Source organism: Oncorhynchus nerka, linkage group LG7 (assembly GCF_034236695.1).
Source record: "Oncorhynchus nerka isolate Pitt River linkage group LG7, Oner_Uvic_2.0, whole genome shotgun sequence".
In the NCBI taxonomy this organism is placed as follows: Eukaryota; Metazoa; Chordata; class Actinopteri; order Salmoniformes; family Salmonidae; genus Oncorhynchus; species Oncorhynchus nerka.
In genome coordinates, this window is record NC_088402.1 from 31,647,830 (window position 1) to 31,662,428 (window position 14,599).

A 14,599-nucleotide genomic window follows, 5' to 3' on the forward strand; every position below is an offset into this window, starting at 1 on the left:
TTCAGACCATACATAGCAGTTTAAACCTGGATCATGGTTCAGACCATACATAGCAGTTTAAACCTGGAGCCTGGCTCAGACCATACATAGCAGTTTAAACCTGGAGCCTAACTCAGACCATACATAGCAGTTTAAACCTGGATCATGGCTCAGACCATGGCAGTTTAAACCTGGAGCCTAGCTCAGACCATACATAACAGTTTAAACCTGGAGCCTGGCTCAGACCATACATAGCAGTTTAAACCTGGAGCCTAGCTCAGACCATACATAGCAGTTTAAACCTGGAGCCTGGCTCAGACCATACATAGCAGTTTAAACCTGGAGCCTGGCTCAGACCATACATAGCAGTTTAAACCTGGAGCCTGGTTCAGACCATACATAACAGTTTAAACCTGGAGCCTGGTTCAGACCATACATAACAGTTTAAACCTGGATCATGGCTCAGACCATACTGTACATAGCAGTTTAAACCTGGAGCCTAACTCAGACCATTCATAACAGTTTAAACCTGGAGCATGGCTCAGACCATACTGTACATAGCAGTTTAAACCTGGAGCCTAACTCAGACCATACATAGCAGTTTAAACCTGGAGCATGGTTCAGACCATACATAACAGTTTAAACCTGGAGCCTGGCTCAGACCATACATAGCAGTTTAAACCTGGATCATGGCTCAGACCATAAATAGCAGTTTAAACCTGGAGCCTAGCTCAGACCATACATAGCAGTTTAAACCTGGAGCCTAGCTCAGACCATACATAGCAGTTTAAACCTGGAGCCTGGCTCAAATCATACATAGCAGTTTAAACCTGGAGCATGGTTCAGACCATATATAGCAGTTTAAACCTGGAGCATGGTTCAGACCATACATAGCAGTTTAAACCTGGAGCCTGGCTCAGATCATACATAGCAGTTTAAACCTGGAGCATGGTTCAGACCATACATAACAGTTTAAACCTGGAGCCTAGCTCAGACCATACATAGCAGTTTAAACCTGGAGCATGGTTCAGACCATACATAGCAGTTTAAACCTGGAGCATGGCTCAGATCATACATAGCAGTTTAAACCTGGAGCCTGGTTCAGACCATACATAACAGTTTAAACCTGGATCATGGTTCAGACCATACATAGCAGTTTAAACCTGGAGCCTGGCTCAGACCATACATAGCAGTTTAAACCTGGAGCCTAACTCAGACCATACATAGCAGTTTAAACCTGGAGCATGGTTCAGACCATACATAGCAGTTTAAACCTGGAGCCTGGCTCAGACCATACATAGCAGTTTAAACCTGGAGCCTGGCTCAGACCATACATAGCAGTTTAAACCTGGAGCCTAGCTCAGACCATACATAGCAGTTTAAACCTGCTCATGGCTCAGACCATACATAGCAGTTTAAACCTGGAGCCTAGCTCAGACCATACATAGCAGTTTAAACCTGGATCATGGCTCAGACCATACATAGCAGTTTAAACCTGGAGCCTGGCTCAGACCATACATAGCAGTTTAAACCTGGAGCCTGGCTCAGACCATACATAGCAGTTTAAACCTGGAGCCTGGTTCAGACCATACATAACAGTTTAAACCTGGAGCCTGGTTCAGACCATACATAACAGTTTAAACCTGGAGCCTGGTTCAGACCATACATAACAGTTTAAACCTGGAGCCTGGTTCAGACCATACATAGCAGTTTAAACCTGGAGCATGGCTCAGACCATACATAGCAGTTTAAACCTGGAGCCTGGTTCAGACCATACATAGCAGTTTAAACCTGGAGCCTAGCTCAGACCATACATAGCAGTTTAAACCTGGAGCCTAGCTCAGACCATACATAGCAGTTTAAACCTGGAGCCTAGCTCAGACCATACATAGCAGTTTAAACCTGGAGCCTAGCTCAGACCATACATAGCAGTTTAAACCTGGAGCCTGGCTCAGATCATACATAGCAGTTTAAACCTGGAGCATGGTTCAGACCATACATAGCAGTTTAAACCTGGAGCATGGTTCAGACCATACATAGCAGTTTAAACCTGGAGCCTGGCTCAGATCATACATAGCAGTTTAAACCTGGAGCATGGTTCAGACCATACATAACAGTTTAAACCTGGAGCCTAGCTCAGACCATACATAGCAGTTTAAACCTGGATCATGGTTCAGACCATACATAACAGTTTAAACCTGGATCATGGCTCAGACCATACATAGCAGTTTAAACCTGGATCATGGTTCAGACCATACATAACAGTTCAAACCTGGAGCCTGGTTCAGATCATACATAGCAGTTTAAACCTGGAGCCTAACTCAGACCATACATAACAGTTTAAACCTGGAGCCTGGTTCAGACCATACATAACAGTTTAAACCTGGAGCCTGGTTCAGACCATACATAACAGTTTAAACCTGGAGCATGGTTCAGACCATACATAGCAGTTTAAACCTGGAGCATGGTTCAGACCATACATAGCAGTTTAAACCTGGATCCTAACGCAGATCATACATAACAGTTTAAACCTGGAGCCTGGTTCAGACCATACATAGCAGTTTAAACCTGGAGCCTAGCTCAGACCATACATAGCAGTTTAAACCTGGAGCCTGGTTCAGACCATACATAGCAGTTTAAACCTGGAGCCTGGCTCAGACCATACATAGCAGTTTAAACCTGGAGCCTGGTTCAGACCATACATAGCAGTTTAAACCTGGAGCCTGGCTCAGACCATACATAGCAGTTTAAACCTGGAGCCTGGCTCAGACCATACATAGCAGTTTAAACCTGGAGCCTGGTTCAGACCATACATAGCAGTTTAAACCTGGAGCCTGGTTCAGACCATACATAGCAGTTTAAACCTGGAGCCTGGTTCAGACCATACATAGCAGTTTAAACCTGGAGCCTGGTTCAGACCATACATAGCAGTTTAAACCTGGAGCCTGGCTCAGACCATACATAGCAGTTTAAACCTGGAGCCTGGTTCAGACCATACATAACAGTTTAAACCTGGAGCCTGGTTCAGACCATACATAACAGTTTAAACCTGGAGCCTGGTTCAGACCATACATAACAGTTTAAACCTGGAGCCTGGTTCAGACCATACATAGCAGTTTAAACCTGGAGCATGGCTCAGACCATACATAGCAGTTTAAACCTGGAGCCTGGTTCAGACCATACATAGCAGTTTAAACCTGGAGCCTAGCTCAGACCATACATAGCAGTTTAAACCTGGAGCCTAGCTCAGACCATACATAGCAGTTTAAACCTGGAGCCTAGCTCAGACCATACATAACAGTTTAAACCTGGAGCCTAGCTCAGACCATACATAGCAGTTTAAACCTGGAGCCTGGCTCAGATCATACATAGCAGTTTAAACCTGGAGCATGGTTCAGACCATACATAGCAGTTTAAACCTGGAGCATGGTTCAGACCATACATAGCAGTTTAAACCTGGAGCCTGGCTCAGATCATACATAGCAGTTTAAACCTGGAGCATGGTTCAGACCATACATAACAGTTTAAACCTGGAGCCTAGCTCAGACCATACATAGCAGTTTAAACCTGGATCATGGTTCAGACCATACATAACAGTTTAAACCTGGATCATGGCTCAGACCATACATAGCAGTTTAAACCTGGATCATGGTTCAGACCATACATAACAGTTCAAACCTGAGCCTGGTTCAGATCATACATAGCAGTTTAAACCTGGAGCCTAACTCAGACCATACATAGCAGTTTAAACCTGGAGCATGGTTCAGACCATACATAGCAGTTTAAACCTGGAGCATGGTTCAGACCATACATAGCAGTTTAAACCTGGAGCCTGGCTCAGATCATACATAGCAGTTTAAACCTGGAGCATGGTTCAGACCATACATAGCAGTTTAAACCTGGAGCATGGTTCAGACCATACATAGCAGTTTAAACCTGGATCATGGCTCAGACCATACATAGCAGTTTAAACCTGGATCATGGTTCAGACCATACATAGCAGTTTAAACCTGGAGCCTGGCTCAGACCATACATAGCAGTTTAAACCTGGAGCCTAACTCAGACCATACATAGCAGTTTAAACCTGGAGCATGGTTCAGACCATACATAGCAGTTTAAACCTGGAGCCTGGCTCAGACCATACATAGCAGTTTAAACCTGGAGCCTAACTCAGACCATACATAGCAGTTTAAACCTGGATCATGGCTCAGACCATACATAGCAGTTTAAACCTGGAGCCTAGCTCAGACCATACATAACAGTTTAAACCTGGAGCCTGGCTCAGACCATACATAGCAGTTTAAACCTGGAGCCTAGCTCAGACCATACATAGCAGTTTAAACCTGGAGCCTGGCTCAGACCATACACAGCAGTTTAAACCTGGAGCCTAGCTCAGACCATACATAGCAGTTTAAACCTGGATCATGGCTCAGACCATACATAACAGTTTAAACCTGGAGCCTGGCTCAGACCATACATAGCAGTTTAAACCTGGAGCCTGGTTCAGACCATACATAGCAGTTTAAACCTGGAGCCTGGTTCAGACCATACATAGCAGTTTAAACCTGGAGCATGGTTCAGACCATACATAACAGTTTAAACCTGGAGCCTGGTTCAGACCATACATAGCAGTTTAAACCTGGAGCCTGGTTCAGACCATACATAGCAGTTTAAACCTGGAGCATGGTTCAGACCATACATAACAGTTTAAACCTGGAGCCTGGTTCAGACCATACATAGCAGTTTAAACCTGGAGCCTGGATCAGACCATACATAGCAGTTTAAACCTGGAGCATGGTTCAGACCATACATAGCAGTTTAAACCTGGAGCCTGGTTCAGACCATACATAGCAGTTTAAACCTGGAGCCTGGCTCAGACCATACATAGCAGTTTAAACCTGGAGCCTGGTTCAGACCATACATAACAGTTTAAACCTGGAGCCTGGTTCAGACCATACATAACAGTTTAAACCTGGATCATGGCTCAGACCATACTGTACATAGCAGTTTAAACCTGGAGCCTAACTCAGACCATTCATAACAGTTTAAACCTGGAGCATGGCTCAGACCATACTGTACATAGCAGTTTAAACCTGGAGCCTAACTCAGACCATACATAGCAGTTTAAACCTGGAGCATGGTTCAGACCATACATAACAGTTTAAACCTGGAGCCTGGCTCAGACCATACATAGCAGTTTAAACCTGGATCATGGCTCAGACCATAAATAGCAGTTTAAACCTGGAGCCTAGCTCAGACCATACATAGCAGTTTAATCCTGGAGCCTGGCTCAGACCATACATAGCAGTTTAAACCTGGAGCCTAGCTCAGACCATACATAGCAGTTTAAACCTGGAGCCTGGTTCAGACCATACATAGCAGTTTAAACCTGGAGCCTGGCTCAGACCATACATAGCAGTTTAAACGTGGAGCCTAGCTCAGACCATACATAGCAGTTTAAACCCGGAGCCTGGTTCAGACCATACATAGCAGTTTAAACCTGGAGCCTAGCTCAGACCATACATAGCAGTTTAAACCTGGAGCCTAGCTCAGACCATACATAGCAGTTTAAACCTGGAGCCTGGTTCAGACCATACATAGCAGTTTAAACCTGGAGCCTGGCTCAGACCATACATAGCAGTTTAAACCTGGAGCCTAACTCAGACCATACATAGCAGTTTAAACCTGGAGCATGGTTCAGACCATACATAACAGTTTAAACCTGGAGCCTGGCTCAGACCATACATAGCAGTTTAAACCTGGAGCCTAGCTCAGACCATACATAACAGTTTAAACCTGGAGCCTAGCTCAGACCATACATAGCAGTTTAAACCTGGAGCCTAGCTCAGACCATACATAACAGTTTAAACCTGGAGCCTGGCTCAGACCATACATAGCAGTTTAAACCTGGAGCCTAGCTCAGACCATACATAACAGTTTAAACCTGGAGCATGGTTCAGACCATACATAACAGTTTAAACCTGGATCATGGCTCAGACCATACATAACAGTTTAAACCTGGATCATGGCTCAGACCATTCATAACAGTTTAAACCTGGATCATGGCTCAGACCATTCATAACAGTTTAAACCTGGATCATGGCTCAGACCATTCATAACAGTTTAAACCTGGATCATGGCTCAGACCATACTGTACATAGCAGTTTAAACCTGGAGCCTGGCTCAGACCATACATAACAATTTAAACCTGGATCATGGCTCAGACCATACTGTACATAGCAGTTTAAACCTGGAGCCTAACTCAGACCATACATAGCAGTTTAAACCTGGAGCATGGTTCAGACCATACATAACAGTTTAAACCTGGAGCCTGGCTCAGACCATACATAGCAGTTTAAACCTGGATCATGGCTCAGACCATAAATAGCAGTTTAAACCTGGAGCCTAGCTCAGACCATACATAGCAGTTTAAACCTGGAGCCTAACTCAGACCATTCATAACAGTTTAAACCTGGAGCATGGCTCAGACCATACTGTACATAGCAGTTTAAACCTGGAGCCTAACTCAGACCATACATAGCAGTTTAAACCTGGAGCATGGTTCAGACCATACATAACAGTTTAAACCTGGAGCCTGGCTCAGACCATACATAGCAGTTTAAACCTGGATCATGGCTCAGACCATAAATAGCAGTTTAAACCTGGAGCCTAGCTCAGACCATACATAGCAGTTTAAACCTGGAGCCTAGCTCAGACCATACATAGCAGTTTAAACCTGGAGCCTGGCTCAAATCATACATAGCAGTTTAAACCTGGAGCATGGTTCAGACCATATATAGCAGTTTAAACCTGGAGCATGGTTCAGACCATACATAGCAGTTTAAACCTGGAGCCTGGCTCAGATCATACATAGCAGTTTAAACCTGGAGCATGGTTCAGACCATACATAACAGTTTAAACCTGGAGCCTAGCTCAGACCATACATAGCAGTTTAAACCTGGAGCATGGTTCAGACCATACATAGCAGTTTAAACCTGGAGCATGGCTCAGATCATACATAGCAGTTTAAACCTGGAGCCTGGTTCAGACCATACATAACAGTTTAAACCTGGATCATGGTTCAGACCATACATAGCAGTTTAAACCTGGAGCCTGGCTCAGACCATACATAGCAGTTTAAACCTGGAGCCTAACTCAGACCATACATAGCAGTTTAAACCTGGAGCATGGTTCAGACCATACATAGCAGTTTAAACCTGGAGCCTGGCTCAGACCATACATAGCAGTTTAAACCTGGAGCCTAACTCAGACCATACATAGCAGTTTAAACCTGGATCATGGCTCAGACCATACATAGCAGTTTAAACCTGGAGCCTAGCTCAGACCATACATAGCAGTTTAAACCTGGAGCCTGGCTCAGACCATACATAGCAGTTTAAACCTGGAGCCTAGCTCAGACCATACATAGCAGTTTAAACCTGGAGCCTGGCTCAGACCATACATAGCAGTTTAAACCTGGAGCCTAGCTCAGACCATACATAGCAGTTTAAACCTGGATCATGGCTCAGACCATACATAGCAGTTTAAACCTGGAGCCTAGCTCAGACCATACATAGCAGTTTAAACCTGGAGCCTGGCTCAGACCATACATAGCAGTTTAAACCTGGAGCCTGGCTCAGACCATACATAGCAGTTTAAACCTGGAGCCTAGCTCAGACCATACATAGCAGTTTAAACCTGCTCATGGCTCAGACCATACATAGCAGTTTAAACCTGGAGCCTAGCTCAGACCATACATAGCAGTTTAAACCTGGATCATGGCTCAGACCATACATAGCAGTTTAAACCTGGAGCCTGGCTCAGACCATACATAGCAGTTTAAACCTGGAGCCTAGCTCAGACCATACATAGCAGTTTAAACCTGGAGCCTAGCTCAGACCATACATAGCAGTTTAAACCTGGAGCATGGCTCAGACCATACATAGCAGTTTAAACCTGGAGCATGGCTCAGACCATACATAGCAGTTTAAACCTGGAGCATGGCTCAGACCATACATAGCAGTTTAAACCTGGAGCCTAGCTCAGACCATACATAGCAGTTTAAACCTGGAGCATGGCTCAGACCATACATAGCAGTTTAAACCTGGAGCATGGCTCAGACCATACATAGCAGTTTAAACCTGGAGCATGGTTCAGACCATACATAGCAGTTTAAACCTGGAGCCTGGTTCAGACCATACATAGCAGTTTAAACCTGGAGCCTAGCTCAGACCATACATAGCAGTTTAAACCTGGAGCCTGGCTCAGACCATACATAGCAGTTTAAACCTGGAGCCTGGTTCAGACCATACATAGCAGTTTAAACCTGGAGCCTGGTTCAGACCATACATAGCAGTTTAAACCTGGAGCCTAGCTCAGACCATACATAGCAGTTTAAACCTGGAGCCTGGCTCAGACCATACATAGCAGTTTAAACCTGGAGCCTAGCTCAGACCATACATAGCAGTTTAAACCTGGAGCCTGGTTCAGACCATACATAGCAGTTTAAACCTGGAGCCTGGTTCAGACCATACATAGCAGTTTAAACCTGGAGCCTAGCTCAGACCATACATAGCAGTTTAATCCTGGAGCCTGGCTCAGACCATACATAGCAGTTTAAACCTGGAGCCTAGCTCAGACCATACATAGCAGTTTAAACCTGGAGCCTGGTTCAGACCATACATAGCAGTTTAAACCTGGAGCCTGGCTCAGACCATACATAGCAGTTTAAACGTGGAGCCTAGCTCAGACCATACATAGCAGTTTAAACCCGGAGCCTGGTTCAGACCATACATAGCAGTTTAAACCTGGAGCCTAGCTCAGACCATACATAGCAGTTTAAACCTGGAGCCTAGCTCAGACCATACATAGCAGTTTAAACCTGGAGCCTGGTTCAGACCATACATAGCAGTTTAAACCTGGAGCCTGGCTCAGACCATACATAGCAGTTTAAACCTGGAGCCTAACTCAGACCATACATAGCAGTTTAAACCTGGAGCATGGTTCAGACCATACATAACAGTTTAAACCTGGAGCCTGGCTCAGACCATACATAGCAGTTTAAACCTGGAGCCTAGCTCAGACCATACATAACAGTTTAAACCTGGAGCCTAGCTCAGACCATACATAGCAGTTTAAACCTGGAGCCTAGCTCAGACCATACATAACAGTTTAAACCTGGAGCCTGGCTCAGACCATACATAGCAGTTTAAACCTGGAGCCTAGCTCAGACCATACATAACAGTTTAAACCTGGAGCATGGTTCAGACCATACATAACAGTTTAAACCTGGATCATGGCTCAGACCATACATAACAGTTTAAACCTGGATCATGGCTCAGACCATTCATAACAGTTTAAACCTGGATCATGGCTCAGACCATTCATAACAGTTTAAACCTGGATCATGGCTCAGACCATTCATAACAGTTTAAACCTGGATCATGGCTCAGACCATACTGTACATAGCAGTTTAAACCTGGAGCCTGGCTCAGACCATACATAACAGTTTAAACCTGGATCATGGCTCAGACCATACTGTACATAGCAGTTTAAACCTGGAGCCTAACTCAGACCATTCATAACAGTTTAAACCTGGAGCATGGCTCAGACCATACTGTACATAGCAGTTTAAACCTGGAGCCTAACTCAGACCATACATAGCAGTTTAAACCTGGAGCATGGTTCAGACCATACATAACAGTTTAAACCTGGAGCCTGGCTCAGACCATACATAGCAGTTTAAACCTGGATCATGGCTCAGACCATAAATAGCAGTTTAAACCTGGAGCCTAACTCAGACCATTTATAACAGTTTAGCACACCCAACTACCTCATTCCCATATTGTTATTTATTTATTTATTGCTCTTTTGCACCCCAGTATCTCTACTTGCACATCATCATCTGCACATCTATCACTCCAGTGTTAATGCTAAATTGTAATTATTTCACCTCTGTGGTCTATTTATTGCCTTATCTCCCTAATCTTACTACATTTGCAACACTGTACATAGACTTTTTCTATTGTGTTATTGACTGTACGCTTCTTTATCCCATGTGTAACTCTGTGTTGTTGTTTTTTGTCGCACTGCTTTGCTTTGTCTTTGCCAGGTCACAGTTGTAAATGAGAACGTGTTCTCAACTGGCCTACCTGGTTAACTTATTGGTGACAGGGGGGAGTATTTTCAAGTCCGGATGAAATGCATGCCCAAACTCAACTGCCAGCTACTCATCCACAGAAGATAAGATATATATTAGTATATTTGGATAGAAAACACTCTGAAGTTTCTTGAACTGTTTGAATCATGTCTGTGAGTATAACAGAACCTATTTAGCAGGCGAAACCCCGAGGACTAACCATTCAGATATATATTTTTTGAGGTCACTATTTTCAATGGGTTTTCCTTGGGAATACAGATTTCTAAGGGACCTTCTTGCAGTTCCTATCGCTTCCACTGGATGTCAACAGTTGGTTGAGGTTATTCCTTTGTGTAATGAAGAAGTACGGCCATCTTGAACGAGGGTCACTTGTACTGTTAGATAGAGGCGCGTGACCAGAAAGCTAGCTACAGTTTGTTTTCTTCCTGTATTGAACACAGATCATCCCGTCTTCAATTTGATCGATTATTTATGTAAAAAATACCTAAAGTTGTATTACAAAAGTAGTTTGAAATGTTTTGGCAAAGTTTACAGGTAACTTTTGAAATATTTTGTAGTCACGTTGCGCAAGTTGGAACCGGTGTTTTTCTGGATAAAACACGCCAAAATATATTGATATTTTGGATATATATCGACGGAATTAATCGAACAAATGGACCATTTGTGATGTTTATGGTACATATTGGAGTGCCAACAAAAGAAGCTCTTCAAAGGTAAGGCAAGAATTATATTTTTATTTCTGCGTTTTGTGTCGCGCCTGCAGGGTTGAAATATGGTTTCTCTCTTTGTTTACGGAGGTGCTATCCTCAGATAATAGCATCGTTTGCTTTCGCCGAAAACCCTTTTTGAAATCTGACATGTATAGCTTTAATTTGCTATCTTGCATGTGTGATTTAAGTTTGATTTTTATAGTAATTTATTTGAATTTGTCGCTCTGCATTTTCCCTTCGTCCCACATATACCAGCGAGGTTAAATAAAGGTGAAATATATATATATTTTTTTTATTTAAATTTTTTGAACCTTTCTGGCTCAGGCGTTCTGCTAGCAACCCACCTCGACAACATCCGGTGAAATTGCAGAGCGCCAAATTCAAAATACAGAAATAGCCATAATAAACATTCATACTAAAATAAAAGTGTTATACATCGTCTTAAGGATTAACTTCTTGTTAATCCAGCTGCTTTGTCAGATTTCAAAAAGGCTTTACGGTGAAAGCATACCATGCGATTATCTGAGGACAGCGCCCCTCATACAAAAGCATGAAAAACATTTTCTAACCAAACAGATGCATCACGAAAGTCAGAAATAGAGCTAAAATAAATCACTTACTTTTTGCAATCCCAAAGGTCTCAGTTACATAATGAAGGGTCCTTTTGTTCCATAAAGTCCTTCTTTATATCCCAAATATGTCTGTTTATTTGGCACGTTTGATTCAGAAATACACCGGTTCCAACTCGCCCAACATGCCTACAAAGGATCTAATAAGTTTCCCGTAAACTTGGTCAAAACATTTCAAAAAACGTTTGTAATCCAACCTCAGGTACCCTAAAATGTAAATAATCGATCAAATTTAAGAACTGTTTCCAATACCGGAGAAAAACAACAAGGAGCACACTCTTATCCAAAAGACTAGAGTCCACCTAGAGTCCACCTAGAGTGACACGAATACTTCTTCATTTAAAAAAAAAAACATTGAACAATTCCTAAACATCTAGTGGAAGCCATAGGAACTGCAATCTGGGTTCGAATAATTCGGCTTCCCCAAAGAAAAGCATTGGAAAATCTAATGACCTCAAAACATTTTTTTCCTGGATGGATTGTCCTCGGGTTTTCGGCCGCCAAATCAGTTCTGTTATACTCACAGACATTATTTTAACAGTTTTAGGAACTTTAGAGTGTTTTCTATCCAATACTATGCATATTCATATGCATATCCTAGGCTTCTGGGCCTGAGTAACAGGCAGGTTACTTTGGGCACCTCAGTCATCAAAACTTCCGAATACTGCCTCCTATCCCTAAGAAGTTTTAAGGGGATGGCTTTAGATACATTTACTGAAAATCCTATTGAATGAAAAGTCCATGAGAAAATCTGTTGGCTGGCAAGTGGGAGGGTTTTCATAGGTTGAATTAAAGCTAGGGAGGGAAGGGAACCATGCCTTCAAAGCCCGTTATGCACCTTCGTAAGTTAAGTCTGAATACCAATTACTGAGAAGTTCATAGGAAAGGCGTGCGTTTCCTAAGTCTGAATCGAGCTCTATGTGTATGTGATTATTGTACTTATGCTGAACTTTCTTGCTGTTTAATGTGTAAGATTTCCTTGTATTACTAACATAAACGTGATCTATCATTTCACTTCATCTGAATATGTCATTGACTGCCTCTCAACCGACTAAACATCCTTTATTAGTGAGACCAGACTAATAGAACCAGGCCCATAGACAAGTGAGACCAGACTAATAGAACCAGGCCCATAGATAAGTGAGACCAGACTAATAGAACCAGGCCCATAGAGAAGTGAGACCAGACTAATAGAACCAGGCCCATAGAGAAGTGAGACCAGACTAATAGAACCAGGCCCATAAAGAAGTGAGACCAGACTAATAGAACCAGGCCCATAAAGAAGTGAGACCAGACTAATAGAACCAGGCCCATAGAGAAGTGAGACCAGACTAATAGAACCAGGCCCATAGAGAAGTGAGACCAGACTAATAGAACCAGGCCCATAAAGAAGTGAGACCAGACTAATAGAACCAGAACCATAGAGAAGTGAGACCAGACTAATAGAACCAGGCCCATAAAGAAGTGAGACCAGACTAATAGAACCAGGTCCATAAAGAAGTGTTAATTCCAGTGAGAACTAAATGTCACTTGATGTCCAGACACAACATAACAGGACATGATCTTATCTGTATCCTGTGACAGATAAGTCACCAGCGAACGACCTGTTTGTTATTTAAATGCTATCAATAAAACCAGGACAAAATGTGAAACTTGTCTGGCTACACTCTTTATCTCCTTGAGATGTAAGCTTGTACTACCTGTTATTGTATCCACTTTGTTCCTTTGAACAAAAGCTCTGTTGACAACCTCCTTGTTTTACCTGTCAACACTAAAATCCCACTAACATCTGTTTGTGGCACCGCTCCATGTCATTGTGTGTGTCAATGACGTTAGCATGCTGTTCACATTCCGTCCTTGCCTTGAGGGGAGCAGTACAGAAGAAAAAAAATATTACTAAAAGACATCCACCCATCAACCGTTCTCCTCATCTACCCTTTGGTTACATAAGACTTGGTCTTGATTTGCTTATTCTGTAGCTCTCTGGGCAACATCCTCTCTCAGATGAGGCCTCAAGCCAAACAGAGCATGGACAACACCTTATTCCTTCAACGCCCAGCACTACCGTACATTATCATCCCAACACCTCTGTCCTTCCAGGTTGTGTGTGTGTTTGTTTTACTGCCATGGTATCCTGTAGTGCAACATGAAGCTAATGTGACAATCACTAATTCTGGGAAAACAGAACTCTGTATCTGTGACGTATCTGTGTTTTGCGGACAAGCGAAGTTGAGTAAGGATGTGTGTTTGATCATCAACATGACGACTGGTGTCTGATTTATAGTTCAAGGAACTATTTCAGCGGTTTGTGTCAAGAACTGCAACGCCGCTGGATTATTTTACGCTCAACAGTTTCCCAAGTGTATAATGGGTTTTGTACACTCAGTGTATAATGGGTTTTGTACACTCAGTGTATGTACACTCAGTGTATAATGGGTTTTGTACACTCAGTGTATAATGGGTTTTGTACACTCAGTGTATAATGGGTTTTGTACACTCAGTGTATAATGGGTTTTGTACACTCAGTGTATAATGGGTTTTGTACACAGTGTATAATGGGTTTTGTACACTCAGTGTATAATGGGTTTTGTACACTCAGTGTATAATGGGTTTTGTACACTCAGTGTATGTACACTCAGTGTATAATGGGTTTTGTACACTCAGTGTATAATGGGTTTTGTACACTCAGTGTATAATGGGTTTTGTACACTCAGTGTATAATGGGTTTTGTACACTCAGTGTATAATGGGTTTTGTACACAGTGTATAATGGGTTTTGTACACTCAGTGTATAATGGGTTTTGTACACTCAGTGTATAATGGGTTTTGTACACTCAGTGTATGTACACTCAGTGTATAATGGGTTTTGTACACTCAGTGTATAATGGGTTTTGTACACTCAGTGTATAATGGGTTTTGTACACAGTGTATAATGGGTTTTGTACACTCAGTGTATAATGGGTTTTGTACACTCAGTGTATAATGGGTTTTGTACACTCAGTGTATGTACACTCAGTGTATAATGGGTTTTGTACACTCAGTGTATAATGGGTTTTGTACACTCAGTGTATAATGGGTTTTGTACACTCAGTGTATAATGGCTTTGCCATACATTAGGTAAAA